The sequence below is a fragment of the Mustela erminea genome, chromosome 6 (genome assembly GCF_009829155.1).
Source record: "Mustela erminea isolate mMusErm1 chromosome 6, mMusErm1.Pri, whole genome shotgun sequence".
NCBI classification, from domain to species: domain Eukaryota; kingdom Metazoa; phylum Chordata; class Mammalia; order Carnivora; family Mustelidae; genus Mustela; species Mustela erminea.
This window is the reverse complement of record NC_045619.1, coordinates 8,105,332-8,122,685: the sequence shown is the minus strand read 5'-3', so window position 1 is coordinate 8,122,685 and position 17,354 is coordinate 8,105,332. Positions and strand designations below refer to the sequence as shown.

The 17,354-nt window shown below is 44.0% G+C and overlaps 1 protein-coding gene across 6 annotated transcripts in view; it reads left to right on the top strand.

Moving 5' to 3' along the window:
- Positions 1 to 249: 249 nt before the first annotated feature.
- SGSM3 (small G protein signaling modulator 3) overlaps positions 250 to 17,354 on the top strand; it is a 47,054-nt gene continuing 29,949 nt past the window's right edge. For 3 of the 6 annotated variants that reach the window (XM_032346191.1, XM_032346190.1, XM_032346189.1), the window contains exon 1: positions 251 to 569. The gene's annotated coding sequence lies outside the window, so the exon portion shown is untranslated. Of the gene's footprint in view, positions 570 to 17,354 lie in introns of all 6 variants that reach the window. The other 3 variants (XM_032346188.1, XM_032346185.1, XM_032346186.1) reach the window with 2 other exon arrangements.

Here is a 17,354-nt window from a genome sequence, read left to right as displayed (position 1 = left end):
GATCTCCTCGGGCTGCAGTGAAGACGAAGGCCAGTGGGTATCGCTGAGCTAAAAAAATGGGTTTGAAGGACTTCTGTGCGCCCCCTGCCCACTTCGCCGTTCGCCAGGGGACCGGATCTCAGCTCGTAAAGGAGGCTCGTGTGTGGGGTCCGGGAGCGCGCAGACCCCAGTGCCGCCGCAGTCCACTGTCTCCAGAGGACTACAGCCCCCAGCATGCTCAACGGCACCCCCCCCACCCCCGCTCGGCCCAGCGCGCGTGCGCGGTGGCGCGACCGATCGCTGACTGGGTCCGAGCGGTGGAGCGGCGAGCCGGACCTGGGTTGGCGCTGAGGTGGCGGGGATTTGGGGCGGCGAGGCAGCTGGACATCCCGCGCCGGGCGGGTGAGTGCGGAGGAGAGGTCGGCGGCGACTCGCTGGGTCTGCGAAGCCCGGCGCCCACACCTGCCCCTGAGGTGGGGTCGCGGGGGCGGCTGTGGAGCGACCGACTGAAGGACTGACAGGCAGACGGGGCAGACGACGGGGAGAAGCACCGCCCGCGACCGGGAGAGCGGCGGAGCCGGACCTCGCAGGTGCCCGCGTGGGTGGGGGCGCCGGCCGGGGGCGCCGGGCGCGGGATCTGGCGGGCGGGTGCGGGGCCTGCGGGGCGGCCGCGGGGCTCGGATCCGCGTGTCGCTGCGCCCCCGCATCCCCGCCCGGGGCGGGGGTGGCCTCCCACTGCTGGCCGCGGGAGCGGGGGCCACCGGCGCCGGAGCCTCCATGTCCTGGGGGCTCGAGTCCGAATAATACCTCTCCGGGAGCAGCTGCGAGCGGGTTTATAGAAACCGCACCTCAGGCCGGGGGCGGGGGTGGGGGGGGCGCGTTTTCTTCTTCTTTTCTTTTCCTCAGGCACATTTAAGCTGTTGGCTTGCTCAGGCTTAATTCGTGACTTGACGTTGAAGAGTCAGGTCCGGGGTCAGAGCACAGGCTCAGATGCAGGCAGAGACTCGCTCTAATGTGTGTGTTTTAACTTTGGGGAAACTGAGGCATGTATTAGCCGAGATCACTCAGCGTGGTTAGGGTTGGAATTCCGAAAATTTTACTTAGTTTAATGATCCAGGATGCTTTTTCTATGGAGGATGAAAAGATGTTTTAAAGTTTCTTTTCTGTGACGGGTGACTGTCGTAGGTTCCAGTCTTGTGCTGCACGTGACATTTGTGGTGGGTTGCTGGCTCTTTGGTGGGTTGTCAGATGTGTCCTGAACTATTCTTTGCCCTTCTTTCTTATTTTTCCTTGGTAAATTCAAGTTCCTGATAAGACTCTGATTCACAAAAACTGAATTTCCAACCTTGACTTGTTTCATTGTAGCTTTTATTATTATTATTTTTTTTAAGGAAGATTTTATTTAGAGAGAGAGATTGAGATGAGGTAGGGATGAAGAGAGAGGGAGAGAACCTGAAGCTGACTCCGTCCTCAGCATAGAGCCCTATTTGGGGCTTGATTCCCCCCACCAAGACCACCACCTGAGACGAACCCGGTCACACAACTAACCGACTGAGCCACCCAGGTGCCCCTACTAGTAGCTTTTAGTGATTATGTTTTGATTAAGTTTGTAGATAACACATATATTTCCTACTTCTTCTTTTCCTTATCTTCTAGTTTTCTCTGAACTCTAATCAGTAATTATATCATCTTTGTTCTACGTATTCATATCTGTTCTCGGGGATTTATTTGTAATCTCATTCTAAATGGAAGTCAGTATCTTTCCTGTCTTCCCATAATCCTAGCTATATGTAGGCTTTTCATCACTAATTGTCACAGTAGCCTGGGCTTTAGTCCTCTTCCCTGCTGTCCCTTCTTAAGCATGGAGATGTGTGATATGGTTAGGAGGAAGGGCGTGAGGTATTTCTGTCCATCAGATATGGGTAACAGGTGAACATGACCCATGGCCAGACTATTAACTTTAGTATATGTGCTACTGAAGTGAGCATGAGGGCACTAACTTTATTTATTTTTTTTCCAAAGATTTTATTTATTTATTTGACAGAGATCACAAGTAGGCAGAGAGGCAGGCAGAGAGAGAGAGAGGGAAGCAGGCTCCCTGCGGAGCAGAGAGCCCGATGCGGAGCTCGATCTCAGGACCCTGAGATCATGACCTGAGCCAAAGGCAATGGCTTAACCCACTGAGCCACTCAGGCGCCCCAGAGGGCACTAACTTTAAAAGGCTGTGAATAAAAATTACTTAAATATTTTTTTAAAAAAGTGTGCTAATCTTGTGAATTTGGAAACTTACGAGATGACAGAAAAGTTGGTGAACTGGAGTAGCAACTCATAGGAATGACTCTGACATGAGGGTGAAATATTGAGAAAGGAACTCAGGAGAGAACCCTCTCTCTCTCTCTTTTTTTTTTTTTTTTAAGATTTTATTTATTTATTTGACAGAGAGAGATCACAAGTAGGCAGAGAGGCAGGCAGAGAGAGAGAGAGAGGAGGAAGCAGGCTCCCTGCTGAGCAGAGAGCCCGATGCGGGACTCGATCCCAGGACTCTGAGATCATGACCTGAGCCACCCAGGCGCCCTCTTTTTTTTTTTTAATGGAAGATGGGAGGGGCTACTTTATTTTATTTTTAATATTTTATTTATTTGTCAGAGAGAGAGGAGCGAGAGTGAGCGAGGAGAAGCAGGCTCCCTGCCAAGCAAGGAGCCCGATGTGGGACTCGATCCCAGGACGCTGGGATCATGACCTGAGCTGAAGGCAGCTGCTTAACCAACTGAGCCACCCAGGTGTCCCTCTCTTTTTTTTAAAAAGATATTATTTGATAGAGAGAATCTGAGGCAGACTTTGCACTAAGTGCAGAGCTTGCTTGATCTGTGTGGGGCTTGATCCTGTGATTAGGACATCAGAACCTGAACTGAAACGAATTGCTGGACGGCTCAGCTGGCAGATCCACTCAGGCATCCCGAGAACCCTTCCTTTTATCGGAAAGCCATCTTTCTGTGCCTGGGGTGGATGCTGGGAACACCTTGTTGGCTTAGGAAGTTAAACAATGTTCTGTGTGTTTGTGTTTTCGGTTTCTCTCTTCCTAGCTCTCAGTGAGTTTTGGCAGGAGCCCAGAATCTTGTACATTTGATGATTTAACATCAGTTTTATCTGCTTGTTTTCCAGATTGTCTCTATTTCCTCAGCTGATGACATTAGTAATTTTCCATAGTACCCATTCATGAGCTCATGCAGACTGTCATTAAGAAGTGGAATAGCACAGAGGGTGGTACACACAGAAGAAATAAGGATCCTGTTTCTTTGTCATCACATATTGCACATAGACTGGGATAGGAAATCCACACTGAAGCACGAGCTATGTAGGAGGGCTTAGAAAACCAGAGTCTAGGCTTCTGCATACAGTAGTAGTCATTAATAGCGTTTATTGGATTTCTTCTGTTTGCCACATGCTGTCATTGTCACAGTGAGGTGTAGGTATATCATTCTTCTTATGTTTAAGTTGAAGAACAGAAGTTAAGTAATTTGCCTACAGATGTAGTGAGAGATAGGGTCTGATTCAAATTTACACCTGTCTGACTCTTTCTACTCTGCTGTACTACCTTCCCAACAAGTATGTTCAAATCTTTCTCATTCTTTTTTTTTCCCTAACATGAAACATTTATTTATTTATTTATTTATTTATTTTAAAGATTTATTTATTTGGCAGACAGAGATCACAAGTACGCAGAGAGGCAGGTGGGGGCGGAAGCAGGCTTCCTGCTGAGCAGAGAGCCCAATGTGGGGTTCAATCCCAACACCCTGGGATCATGACCTGAGCGGAAGGCAGAGGCCTTAACCCACTGAGCCACCCAGGTGCCCCAAAAATCTTTCTCATTCTTAAAAAAAATATAAAACTTTCCTGTGATCACATGTCTCCTTCAGACTACTTCCATTTCCCTCCTTTTCCTTTCTTTCTTGACTTGTTCTTGAAGAGCAAACACTGTTCCCCTCTCTTTCTTTGACTCCTTCGTTCATTCCAATCTGACTTCCACCCTCTACTCTGTGGAAATGTTCTCATGAGCTCCACTCAGCTATTTATTGAATGTTTCCTGTACCATCTTCTAGACATATAAAGAGGCTAAGACATGGTTCTTGCCCTGAGGGAGTTTAGGGACTAATGAAGGAGAAAAAGAATTTCACTCATGTCAGTATGATGTGTTAAACTGCTGACCAGGCAATCTTTGCTCTTGGGACTTGGAAGAAGAACACTTCACTGAGAAAGTGACACTGGACTGCTGACAGAGATGAACCCTAAACCGTTGCAGACAGGGCTGTCAGGACTGCATGGTTAGGTGTGGAGTTTTAGGAGAAGCAGTGTCTTGCCTGTGGGAGCTGATACCGTCAAAATATATAGTGTCGGTCTTAGAGTCTAACAGACCTGGGAACTGAGCCTCAATTTCTTTTTTATAATACCTGCTTACAGTGTTAAGCTCTATGAGAGTAGAGCCTTTATCTTTTTTACCACCTCACCGCTGTCTTCTGGAACAGTGGTAGGTGATCAATAAATATTTGATGGATGAATACCTCTTAGGATATTGTATTCAGAACATGAATAGTACTCTTAGCACCCCATGACTGAATGAAGCTTACTGTTAGTATGGCTTATGAACTGATTTTGAAGACACCATTGCTTGAACAGTATACATATAATCACCTCTCCTTCTTTTTTTGAACATTAGGTTCCTTGATGGTCATATTCATAAATGAGGAGTGACATTTACCTTTTTTTGGTAGGCACAGTTAACTGGGTCTTCTAACATTATGCCTCTCACAGTTATAAACATATTTCTACTACTTCTCAGTGTGATGCATGTGTTCTGTGGGTGTTTCTTTTCCTCTGCTAATGTGAATTGTTTTGGGAGGTTAACTTCTTTGGAATCATTAAATAACTTTGTCAGTGAGAGTAACATTAGAAATGAGATTAAGGGATGCCTGGCTGGCTCAGTTGGAGCATGCAACTCTTGATTTGGGGGATTATAAATTCAGTCCCCATGTTGGGTATAGAGATTACTTAAAAATAAAATCTTTTTTTTTTTTTTTTTTTAAAGATTTTATTTATTTATTTGACAGATAGAGATTACAAGTAGGCAGAGAGGTAGGCCGAAAGAGAGAGAGAGAGGAGGAAACAGGCTCCCTGCTGAGCAGAGAGCCCGACGCGGGGCTCGATCCCAGGACCCTGGGATCATGACCTGAGCCGAAGGCAGATGCTTACCCGACCGAGCCACCCAGGTGCCCCAAAAATAAAATCTTTTTTTAAAAAGAGAGAGATTGAGGGGTCCCTGGATGGCTCAGTGGGTTAAGGCCTCTGCCTTCAGCTCGGGTCACGATCCCAGGGTCCTGGTATCGAGCCCCACATTGGGCTCTCTGCTCATCGGGGAGACTGCTTCCCTTCTCTTTCTCTGCCTGCCTCTCTGCCTACTTATGATCTCTGTCTGTCAAATAAATAAATAAAATCTTTTAAAAAAAAGAGAGATTGAAAGCTCTAATCAGAAGGCTTACACTTGGGAAGGGCCTGATTTCCAGTAAAGCTAAGAGAAGACTTTTTCTTAACAAAACGATAGGAGTATTCCTCATTGTCTCTAGATATCTGGTTAGGCTTCTAGCTAATATTCTAAAGATATGTATCAGCAGTTCATTTCCCTCTTCTTGTATTTGAGTTTTGAGTTTCATTTGTAAATACCCTTAATTTGTGTGACTTGAGTTTAGGGTTAAAGTCCAAATACCACTTTTTTTTTTTTTTTCCACTTTCAAAGTCTGTGGAGTATAGTAATAAGGAGTAGCTACAGCAAAGTTCAGATTCTGCTCTACCACTTTAAACTTTGAAAACTTTGGGGCACCTGGGGTCTCAGTCGGTTAAGTGGCTGCCTTCTACTCGGGTCGTGATCCCAGAGTCTTGGGATCAAGCCCCGCCTCGGGCTCCCTGCGCAGTTGAGAGCCCGCTTCTTCCATCTGCCACTCTGCCTACTTGTGCTCTCTCTCTCAAATAAATAAATAAAATCTTTAAAAATAAATAAATATAAAAAAATAAAATAGTTCAAGGCAAGACAAGATGGTCACTTGGAAAGAGTAGTATGGGTTTAGTAATCTAATGGGTAGTTGTACTAAATGACCTATAAAGTTTCCTTCAATTCTGAAATCTGTGTTTTTGGACTTGGAGACATAGAGATCAGTCTAGAACAAACCATTCTTGCCTTTCCCTACTCTCCCACCTTGGTCTCCTCTGTTCCTGCCTCACTACAGCTATCTGTTGCTCTTAGCTCTGTCCCAGACCTCTGCTTCACTTGGCCCCTCACTTTCTTCAGGTCTTGGCTCAGATTTCATTTTCTCATGGAGTCTTCCCTGAACCCCTCATTTATTATTTTTTAAATAAATATTTTATTTATTTGAGAGAGACACACCCACATAAACACATGCACACACACACACAGGGAGAAGGGGCAGGAGGAGGGGCAGAGGGAAAGGGAGAAGCAGGCTTCTGCCAAGCAGGGAGCCCAACATGGGGGTTCGATCCCAGAGTCATGACCTGAGCTGAAGGCAGACACTTAACTGACTGAGCCACCCAGGTGCTTCTGAACTCATTTAAAAGAGCCACTTTCTGAAACTGCCTATTCCTTTTCCTGTTTCATTTTACTCTGTAGCACTAATCACCTGGCAACCAATATAGTATCTTATTTATTTTTTTAATTACTTGTTTCCCCTCTAGAATGCCAGATTCTAGGAAAAAAAGGGATTTTTAAAAAAATGATTTTATTTTTTATTTGACAGAGATCACAAGTAGGCAGAGAGGCAGGCAGAGAGAAAGGGGGAAGCAGGCTCCCCGCTGAACAGAGAGCCTGATATGGGGTTTGATCCCAGGACTCTGGGATCAAGGCAGAGGCTTTAACCCACTGAGCCACCCAGGCGCCCCAAAAGGGATTTTTTAAATCTGTTTTGAGCACTGTTGTATCCTTATCACTTTAGAACAGTACCTGGCACATAATAGATACTCAGTAAATGTATGTTGACATACATGAGTGACTATTTCCTCAACACAAAATCTCCATTGTGTGTGCTTTGTATTCTGGGAGCACACCTCATTCTCTCAACTTTGGATCTTTTTCAGTTGCTTTCCTTACTCTCTGGTGTCTTTTTCTTGTCTTTGGATCATAGCACTTTAGGACTAGAAGTCTGATATGGTCCCCTCATAAGGACTAGAGATCCCAATATCATATAGCTCAGTAATGACAGAAATGGGGAGAGGGTGGTGATTGACAGTTAATCTCTTTATCAAACTGTGATGTCCCTGAATCTTGTCAGTTCCTTATAGTGCCTAGTGCAATGTATACATATCCCTTAATGAATTATTCAGCCAATAAATAAATATCTGTCTCCTTTATGAAGGCTTTTCCATATCAACCTATAGTTATCTCTTTGTTTCTTTGAAACTCGATTAATATTTGTGGTTTATTCTCTTATTTTTAACTGGCCTTGTGTTTGTTATTTCATGTGTGTATATTTGGTCAATGGAATTGTAATCCCGTGGACACAGACCAGATGTATCCACTATAAAACCTAGTCCTGGGAGGCAGTGTAATAGTGAAACACAATGTAGTAGAATTTTCTGTGATGATGGAAATGTTTTTGTGTGATTGTTAACATTTTCTTTATGCGGTATGTGTGTGAGTGAGAGAGAGAGAGAAAGAGATTAAGTAATCACATGAGTGGGAGGGGTGGGGAGAGAGGAAGAGAGAATCTCAGGCTGACTTCATGCTCAGCGTAGAGGCCACAGTGGGCCTCAATCTCGTGACCCCAAAATCATGACCTGAGCTGAAACCAAGAGTCAGATACTCAACCAACTGCACCACCTATGCACCCCTATTTATTTTTTATAATCTCTGTATGCAGCTTGGGGCTTGAACTCATGGCCTCAAGATCAGGTGTTGCATGCTCCTCCAACTGGCACAGCCAGGTGCCCTTGGGCATTCATTTCTTTATTCATTTGTTAATTGTGAATTGTCCAACTTTTCCACAACGAGTATCTATGACTTTTATAACCAGAAAATGTATTAGTAGATTTGTGTGAGTGGTGTTTTTTTGGTGTGTTTGGTTTATTTTTATTTTGAGATTCAAGAATAGGTAGAAAATGCTATAGGCAAATAAACAGAATAGTAAACTTTGGAAGTGAGTTAAAGTTCATTTTTTAAATAAACGTAAACCACAGAATGGAAATGTATTTAATTTTATGAGGTATGTCTGTTCTTTAAGAGTTGCTACAACTTTTATTTTTGTAAATTATATTTTCTTTTCACATTAATGTAAAGAACACAAGCACATTATATTCATCCATATGGAGAAGAACCAAGTCCTTGGGGGAAAGTTATAGGAAAATTTTACTAATCTATTTAAACCATTAGGAAAATCACAAGTATTTTAACAACACAAGATAACTGCATTTAGGAACTGGAAAGTGTAAATATATTAACTAAAATATATTAACTATAATATTAACTAAAATATTAACTATACAACATTTAAGAGGTGAATCTAGAAGCTTACTGATACAACAAAAAAAATTCCAAATTACTTTATTGTTGTTTTTTAAATATTTATTTATTTGACAGAGAGAGACACAGTGAGAGGGGGGACACAAGCAGGGGGAGTGAGAGAGGGAGAAGCAGGCTTCCTGCTGACCAGGGAGCCAGATGTGGGGCTCAATCCCAGGACTCTGAGATCATGACCTGAGCTGAAGGCAGAGGCTTAACAACTGAGCCCCAAATTACTTTGATAAAATGAGCAATTAAGATCTAATGGAGGGAGCTGGAGTTTATAGTTTTGCTTGGCCACTGTGGCCACAAAGACCAACAAATGCATGGGGCATTGTTCAGAAATGTTTTGGAAACAAAACAGAAAATATTACTCCATCCTTTATTTTATTTTATTTATTTTATTTTTTTAAAAGATTTTATTTATTTATCGGTGGGGGGAGAGCGAGCACAGGCAGACAGAGTGGCAGCAGAGGCAGAGGGAGAAGCAGGCTCCCTGCTGAGCAAGGAGCCCAATGCGGGACTCGATCCCAGGACGCTGGGATCATGACCTGAGCCAAAGGCAGCCGTTCAACCAACTGAGCCACCCAGGCGTCCCCCATCCTTTATTTTAAACTGAGATCGCTCTGAGTACTTTGTGCTTTTCTGGTAGAATATAGATTTGTTTAGCTTCTATAAGGATAAGTAATAAGCATGAGAACCCTTATCACTACCTAACATTATATATAAATTACTGTGTAATTTATTAAATTACAGTAATTGTTATTTGACATTATGGATTCATTTGGCTGTCTCTCTACCCGACTAGGCTAAAAATTTTACAAGGCAGGGATTTTGTTTTGTTCTCTTCTTTTCCAGAGTCTAAAATGGGGTCTGACCCAGAGTAAGCACTCATTATGTTAAATGAAAGAGTGATGCTTGCCATATGAGATTACAGTAAAAAGATGAGGTCTTGTCATGAAAAGTAAAGGGTGGGAGGAAACTGACTGGAATTTACAGTGACATTATATAAATAATAGCTGGATGTATTACCAGTTCTTCAGTTTATCTGTTGCTGTGTAACAGTCACCCCAGAACTTACTGGCTCAAAACAACAATCTTTGTTTTTTAAGATTTTATTTATTTAGGGGCACCTGGGTAGCTCAGTCATTAAGCATCTGCTTTTAGCTCAGGTCATGATCCCAGCATCCTGGGATAGCCCCACATTGGCTTCTCCCTCTTCAGCCCCCAGGTTTGTGTTCCCTCTCTTGTTATCTCTCTCTCTCTCAAAAAAATAAAATCCTTAAAAAAAGAAAAAAAATATATATATATATATATATTTATTTATTTATTTATTTATTTGAGAGAGAGAGAGAACAGTCCAGGGAGGGGATGTGAGATGGGAGGGAAGAGGCAGAGGGAAAGGGACAAGCAGACTCCCCACTGACCAGGGAGCCTGTCATGGGACTCAGTCCCGGGACTGTGGGATCATGACCTAAGACAAAGGCAGATGCTTAATGGACAGAGCCACCCAAGCATGTTGATCTTTTTTTTTTTTTTTTTTTTTTTAAGATTTTATTTTTAAGTAGTCTTGAAACTGGCTCAGTTGATAGAGCATGCTATTCTTGATCTCAGGGTCAAGAGTTCTAGCCCCACATTGAGCATAGAGCCTACTTAAAAAAAAAAAAAAAAGCATATGGGAATATGGGATAGGTTATATTCTTGTGGCCCATCTTTGGAAAATATTTTCTCTATGCTAAGTATGTATAACTGTGGTGAGGTTCTAAGTACTTTCTCTGTACTTCAATCGGTAGGCACTATATACTGTAATTTACTTGATAGGGAAGGTGAGGCCATGAGAGATTAAATATTTTACCCAAAGGTCACACAGCAAAACAAATCGTCGAAATTAGGACTTCTTGCTCCCATGGTACCATGTATAAATAAGATGAACATAGATTTCTTCACCAAATCCAAAAATTCTAAGGAAGGTATATTCATGTCACTAAGCAAACATGTATTGAATCTGTATTAAGTACTAACTGCTAAAGAGGCTTGAAGGAGCTTCCACGTTACTAGAGTTAAGGTAGACACAACTAGTTAAAAATGAGAGAAATGTAACTATGTTGCATTAGATGGGGACAAGTAAATGTTGAGAGGGGCTCCAGAAAGCATCACAGAAGTGGCATTTGAGTTGAGCACTGAAAGATAGGAAGAATCAGGACATTCAGAAATGGGAGGTGGCCTTTGAAGCAGGAAACAATCTGAGTAAAGATCTGGAGACAGGGCGCCTGGGTGGCTCAGTGGGTTAAGCCGCTGCCTTCAGCTCAGGTCATGATCTCAGGGTCCTGGGATAGAGTCCAGCATCGGGCTCTCTGCTCGGCAGGGAGCCTGCTTCCTCCTCTCTCTCTCTGCCTGCCTCTCTGCCTACTTGTGATCTCTCTCTGTCAAATAAATAAATAAAATCTAAAAAAAAAAATCTGGAGACACGTTGAGATGGCAGTGAGTGGTCCAGTGGCTGAAGCAGAGGGCACGTGCAGAGAAAATAGGAGCTGACTCAGAAGGTAGATGGGGGCCGCTGAAGAAGATGAAGGAACAGATTCTCAAGTAGGAATCCATTAGGAGTGGATTGAAAAAGAGGAGGCTGATTTGGGGAATGTCTTTTTTGGAAGTCAGGGGGGAAGAAGAGGAGTCAGCAAAGAAGCAGTTAAGTAAAGAAGGAAAACGAGTGTGTTCAGTGCTCTCAGAGTCGTATAACAGTTTCGAGAAACCCAAGTAAGTCAGCAGTCAGATGCTTCGAGGAATTTAAGGAAATGAAGCCAAAGGAAGAGGATTCCATATGGTGACAAGGAAACCACTGGAGACTTCAGAAAGTCTTTGTGCAAAGGGAGGAAGCTAGGTGGAAAAAGCCCAAGGAATGAGTTGACTGAGGAGGCATGGTTGCAGGATTCAACTCCGCCTTTGAAAATGTGCAGAGCAGGGCGCCTGGGTGGCTCAGTGGGTTAAAGCGTCTGCCTTCGGCTTGGGTCATGGTCCCGGGGTCCTGGGATCAAGCCCTGCATTGGGCTCTCTGCTCAGCAGGGACCCTGCTTCCCTTCCTCTCTCTGCCTGCCTCTCTGCCCACTTGTGATCTCTGTCTGTCAAATAAATAAATAAATAAATCTTAAAAAAAAATGTGCAGAGCAGAGGAAGAAGAGCTGGAAAGGTAGGAGGTTTGAGTGGGTCCAAGCGGCTTTGTTTGGGTTTGTTGTAAGCAAGGATGAGGGGGATCGGAGCATGGGCACTGCACTTGAAGCCAGCAGACAGGAAGCTGGAGATGCAGTGAGGGAAATGGTGGAAGGTTTATTATTAGTGGAGGACTTAGCCTGGGAAGGAAGGAAGGCTACTTCTTCCTCTGAGAGGAAGTTGGAAAGAAAAACTGAAAAGATGGGGCAGTTTTGACGGAGGAGGTAGAAGTTGAGGAAGCCTAAGCCAAATGACCTCAGCTTCATTAAGGTAGAAACCAGGTCATCAGCTGGAAGGGACTAAGTGGCAGCAGAGGACAGTTGGGCGTCTGAAGAAACAGGGGAAAAGTTTGAATGAAGCACTAAGGGAAACGTGGTAGAAAGTCATTTAGAGAAGAATGAAAGTCCAGCTGAGCAACAGTGAAGGTAAATCGCTTGGAGCTTGTTTCCTGACTTTGTGCTGGAGTCACGTGGGCTAAGAGAGCAGTGAGCAGTTGAAAACTTACCTGAGGCTGGATGAGGCAAGAGCTTCAGTGGTTAGTTCAGAGTGGTAGTGTGATTCCTACAGTGTGGAGGTTTTAACTGTGTGGGCCTGATTGTTTAAATCAGCAGTGTTTATATGAAACACACAGAGCTAGCCCAAAACGGTAGATTATCTAATGGAAGGTAGGTCCAAAAAAAAAAAAAAAAAAGTATGGTCTGCCTAAGCCCAAGGTTACAACAGCAGGAGGAAAACTTCTCGTAACATCTCTCCTGGGATTTCCGTTGGTAATGATGTTGGTCTGAGGGTGATCCAGTTTGCCTGTTCTCGTGTTTTTCCCAAGTTTTTGATTCAATTTTAGGTTGGAATCATGGAAATAGGAGACTTAGCTTCTGGTCTGGCTATGCCACCTGCTCACAGTTTGGCTTTAAATAAGTCTTTCTACTTCTTTGGCCTCAGTTTCCTTTCTGGGGGAAGAAAGAAAAAGAAAACGAGAGGGACATACTCAAAAGATCCTTCTAACTGTGTCATTCATGACTCTCTCATTCATGGCTGTGCTAAATGCCTTTGCACTATAGCTGGTATCAAAGAAGCTAATGATCTCTATAGGTGCAGATCTGTTAGAGAAATTCATTTGCTCCTATAATATGGGAATTTTCTCCTGATTTATCTGCTTAATCGGTCTGCAAAAATTGAGTTTCTTGATCCAGGTGCTTGTAAGCCCAAGGTGTTTTGTTCTCATACACCCACAAGTCTCATGGGCTTCCCTGGAGATTGTGCTGCACAATTGCCAGTGACAGCTGTGCTGGTCAGTGTGGGACAGAGGGTCAGCTTAGCACTCGGCCCTGACTCGGTGTGTGACATGGACGAGATGCTTAACCCTGAGCCCTGGTTTTCTAGCATATGATAAACAGTCAATAAATACATTATTCCTTCTTTAATTGGCACCTTCCTTCTAATACCTACCTCCATCCGCTCAATGCCACAGAGTAAGGAGGAGTGGATTACCACCCTTCAGAGTTATTATGTAGGTATTTTTGTATCTGCAAATGAGAAATTCCCAGTAATTATTTAAATGGCCTGACCAAATAAATGACTTAAAGCAGTTTGTTGATCTCTGTGGTTTAACTATATGAGGAATAAGGACTTTGTTAACTCTCTGTCTTGTTCCTTTTAAGTGCCATAAGCTCCTTAGTATAACACTTTAAATACAAATTTTTCAGGGGCCTTTTTTCTTTTCTTTTTTTTTTTTTTTTTAAGATTTTATTTGTTTATTTGTCAGAGAGAGAAAGAGCACAGGCAGGCAGAGTGGTAGCAGAGGCAGAGGGAGAAGCAGGCTCCCGGCTGAGCAAGGAGCCTGATGTGGGACTCCATCCCAGGACGTTGGGATCATGACCTGAGCTGAAGGCAGCCGCTTAACCAACTGAGCCACCCAGGCGTCCCATCTCAGGGGCCTTTTTGACAGCCCTTGAGGAGCTTTATTTCCTCACAAACTCACATCACTATTTTTCAGAGCTATCCGAGCTGCAGTTGACAGTTGCTAACCGTTAGTTGTTTTACTCCTGAAGGGGTTGTTGCCTCCACCTCTGGTAGTCATACTGACAGGAGGGCTGTGTAGTACCTTGCCTTTGCTTTCCTTCTCCTCATCTGGGCCCTGCCAGGCTGTAGGTCTTAGGCGTATGCTCCTGGAAGGGACTCAGGGAAGTGACCGGACTGCCTCAGATGATTATTTTATGGAAAGACCTAGAGTGGCTGAGCATGGGTCATGAGTCTGCACAGGAGAGCTGCATTTAACTGAAACTGCTGTGCTGGATTCTGGGGGGAGGGTCCTGCTTGCACAGTCTGTGCTCAGCCTTGCACAGTCACACCTGTTGCCTGAAGGAGCACCCTCTCTCTCTGGTCACAAAGAAAATATTGACTCAGGGATGGGAAAGCAGTCCCAGCTGTAAGCCTGTGGGCCCAGGAGTAGAGAACTGATTACTGGATGGCAGTTTGGAGGAAGCAGTTGAGGAGTGTAGATGATACAGTGGATTTTCACTTCAGATGTCTTTGGCACTAAGGGAGATAAAAGCTGAAGTGAATTTTAAAGATACATTTATTTGAGAGAGGGAGAGAGTGCGAGCGTCACGGGACAGGTGGGGGGAGGGGCAGAGAGAAAATCCCAAGCAGACTCCCTGCTAAGCACAGAGCCTGAAACAGGGCTCGATCTCACCACCCTAGAGATGACGACCTGAGCTGAAATAATGTCAGAGGCTTAACTGACTGAGCCACCCAGGCGCCCCGAGGGTGAAGTGAATAATACACGTTTTCAACAAGAACGTCTGTATGACTGGAGTGGGGAGCCAATTTAAAAGATTAGCACCACCTGCTGCCTTATTATGGTGTTTGGTGGGGCCCAAGTTTCAGGACTTTTCTTTACATACTGCCAAGTATCTGTATCATTTAGCAGCATGTTTTGAGAGAAAGCAGAGGGTTCCGAGGTCTGAGAGAAGCATGTTGTGGCTGGAGCACAGAGCATGCGCTGAGGGCGAGTGAGAGGCAGGTGTTGAGAAATGAGGCTGGAATGGTGAGCGGGGACTACTAGGTCAAGAGGGTCTTGTACACCAAATTAACAAACTTGGACTTTTTCCTGAAGTCAGGAGGAAGAAAAAAATGTTTTATTTATTTATTTTTAAAAGATTTATTTATTTTCAGGGGACCAGAGGGAGATGGAGAACGAGAGTCTCAAGCAGAATCCGTGCTGAGTACTGAGCCCATCGTATGACTCAGTCTCATAACCCTGAGATCATGACCTGAGCCAAAACCAAGGGTTGGTTGCTTAACCAAGTGCACTACCCAGGTGCCCCAGAAAAAAAAGGTTTTAAAAGGAAGGAAACAATTTTATTTATTTATTTATTTATTTATTTATTATGAATAAAGTAAAGATTTATTTGTTGGGGCACCTGGGTGGCTCAGTGGGTTAAGCCTCTGCCTTCAGCTCAGGTCATGATCTCAGAGTCCTGGGATCGAGCCCCGAATCAGGATCTCTGCTTAGTGGGGAGCCTGCTTCCCCCCTCTCTCTGCCTGCCTCTCTGCCTACTTGTGATCTCTCTGTCAAATAAATAAATAAAATCTTTAAAAAAAATAAAGATTTATTTGTTATACAGATGGGGAGAGAACAAGAGCATGCAAGCAGGGGGAGGGGTAGAGGGAGAGGGAAAAAGAATCTCCACTGAGATGCTCCTGAGAGTGGAGCCCCAGGCAGGGGTCGATCCCACGACCCTGAGATCTCCACTTGAGCCGAGTCAGATGCTCAATAAACTGAGCCATCGAGGCACCCCACCACTTGCATTTTTAAAAGGATTTCTCTGGCTGCAGAATGGAGAATAGATGGGGTGTGGGGTGCGGGGGGCATGGCTGGAGGCAGAGATCCCAGTTGAAAGACTTGTTAAAAACCAAACGATGACAGCCTCAACTGGGAGATAGCAATGGTTGGAGAGAAGGGGAAGTTTGAAAAACATCCTGAAAATCCTAAGAGTTGAGGGATGGAGGTGGGAAGATGGAGAGTCCGTTAACAATGAGGTCCAATTCTGGCTGGAGAAGGGGGTAGATAGGTTGTGATGCCAGTCTCCTGAGATAGGGACCATTGGAGGAGGGCAGGGTTCACAGTGACTTGATTTGCGAGCGTGGTGTTTCCAGGAAATGGAAGAATGGCCCAGGAGGCAGTTGGATGTGTCAGCCTGAAGTTTGGAGAGAAATAGGTTGTGGAGATAGAAATTGGATCATTTGCCGCTAGATATAAATTGAAGCCATGAGAGTCAGTGAGTGTGCAGGGAACTGGAGGAGGAGCCAGGACAGAACATTAAGGCATTTTAAGAACCAGCAGGGAATGAACTGGGAAAAGAGACTCAGGAGGAGCAGCCAGCAAGGCAGGAGGAGAACCACAGGGTCATGACCCTTGCACACTCGTATGGTAAGAACTAGTGTTGTTGCTGGATGTAATGAACATCTGTTGCGGACTGGCCTTTAGTAGACCGGGCATGTGCTGAGGGTACTAATAACACAGGGACAAAAGATACAATGAAGAAGTGGAAGGAAGTCGGTATTAGACATTTTATAGGAACATAGCAAAAGTCATCTTGGAAAAAATCTAAATGTTGTTGGACTTCCTCATTTTTATTTTTATAGTGATTAAATAAGGGGAATACCTAATCTTGTTATCATATGGCTTTCTGAAGGTCTTTAAATTTTTTTTCATGCTTGACTTTGAATAGGTAATGTATTCAAATACTTTAAATTTAAAAGGTACAGAAGTGTATTAGGTAAAAAGTCTCTTTGCCACCCAGTTACTCTCACATGCAGCCTTCCAAATTTTATGTGAAAACTTCCCCTTTGTGCAGATGTTTACTATTCTCACTGTTTTGCTCCTTGCTTTTTTTACTTAGCAATATATCTTGGAGATCATTCCATATCAGCACATTAATAACTGACCCATTGTTTTTTGACAGTTGTACACTGTTCTATTATATAGATGTTGTGTAACTTATATAAGTTCCCTACCAGTGGATACTGAGGTTTTCTAATATTTTGTCATCACAAACAATGCTGTAGGGAGTGTCTTTCTATAGGAGTCATTTTGCTGAAGCATAGGATAAATTACCAGAAGTGGGAATGGCTTGACAAAAGGACCTCTGAAGATGATTTTTTCCCCCCCACAGATTTTATTTATTTATTTGACAGAGAGAGAAAGCACAAATAGGGAGAACGGCAGGGAGCCTGATGTGGGGCTCGATCCCAGGACCCCAGGATCATGACCCAAGCTGAAGGCAGACACGTAATGACGAGCCACCCAGGTGCCCCAGGACCTCTAAAGATTTTAATTCAACTCTGCTTATTTGGCACTTGGAAAGCCTGCAGTGAATGGTAGCTATTATTAAGATAAATATGTTATGGATAGATTTGTTATATGTTATAAATAGTTTATTAATATGTTTTATGATGTTATAGACAGGAAGAGGGGCACCTGACACAAACCTAAGGTAAGGGAGTGTGTCAGAGAAGGCTTCCTCCAGGAGGAAATGCCTGGGCTGAACCTGGAGAATGAGAAGTCAGGTAAAGTGGGGGGCCTTTCAACCAGAAGGAGCCTGGCACAGCA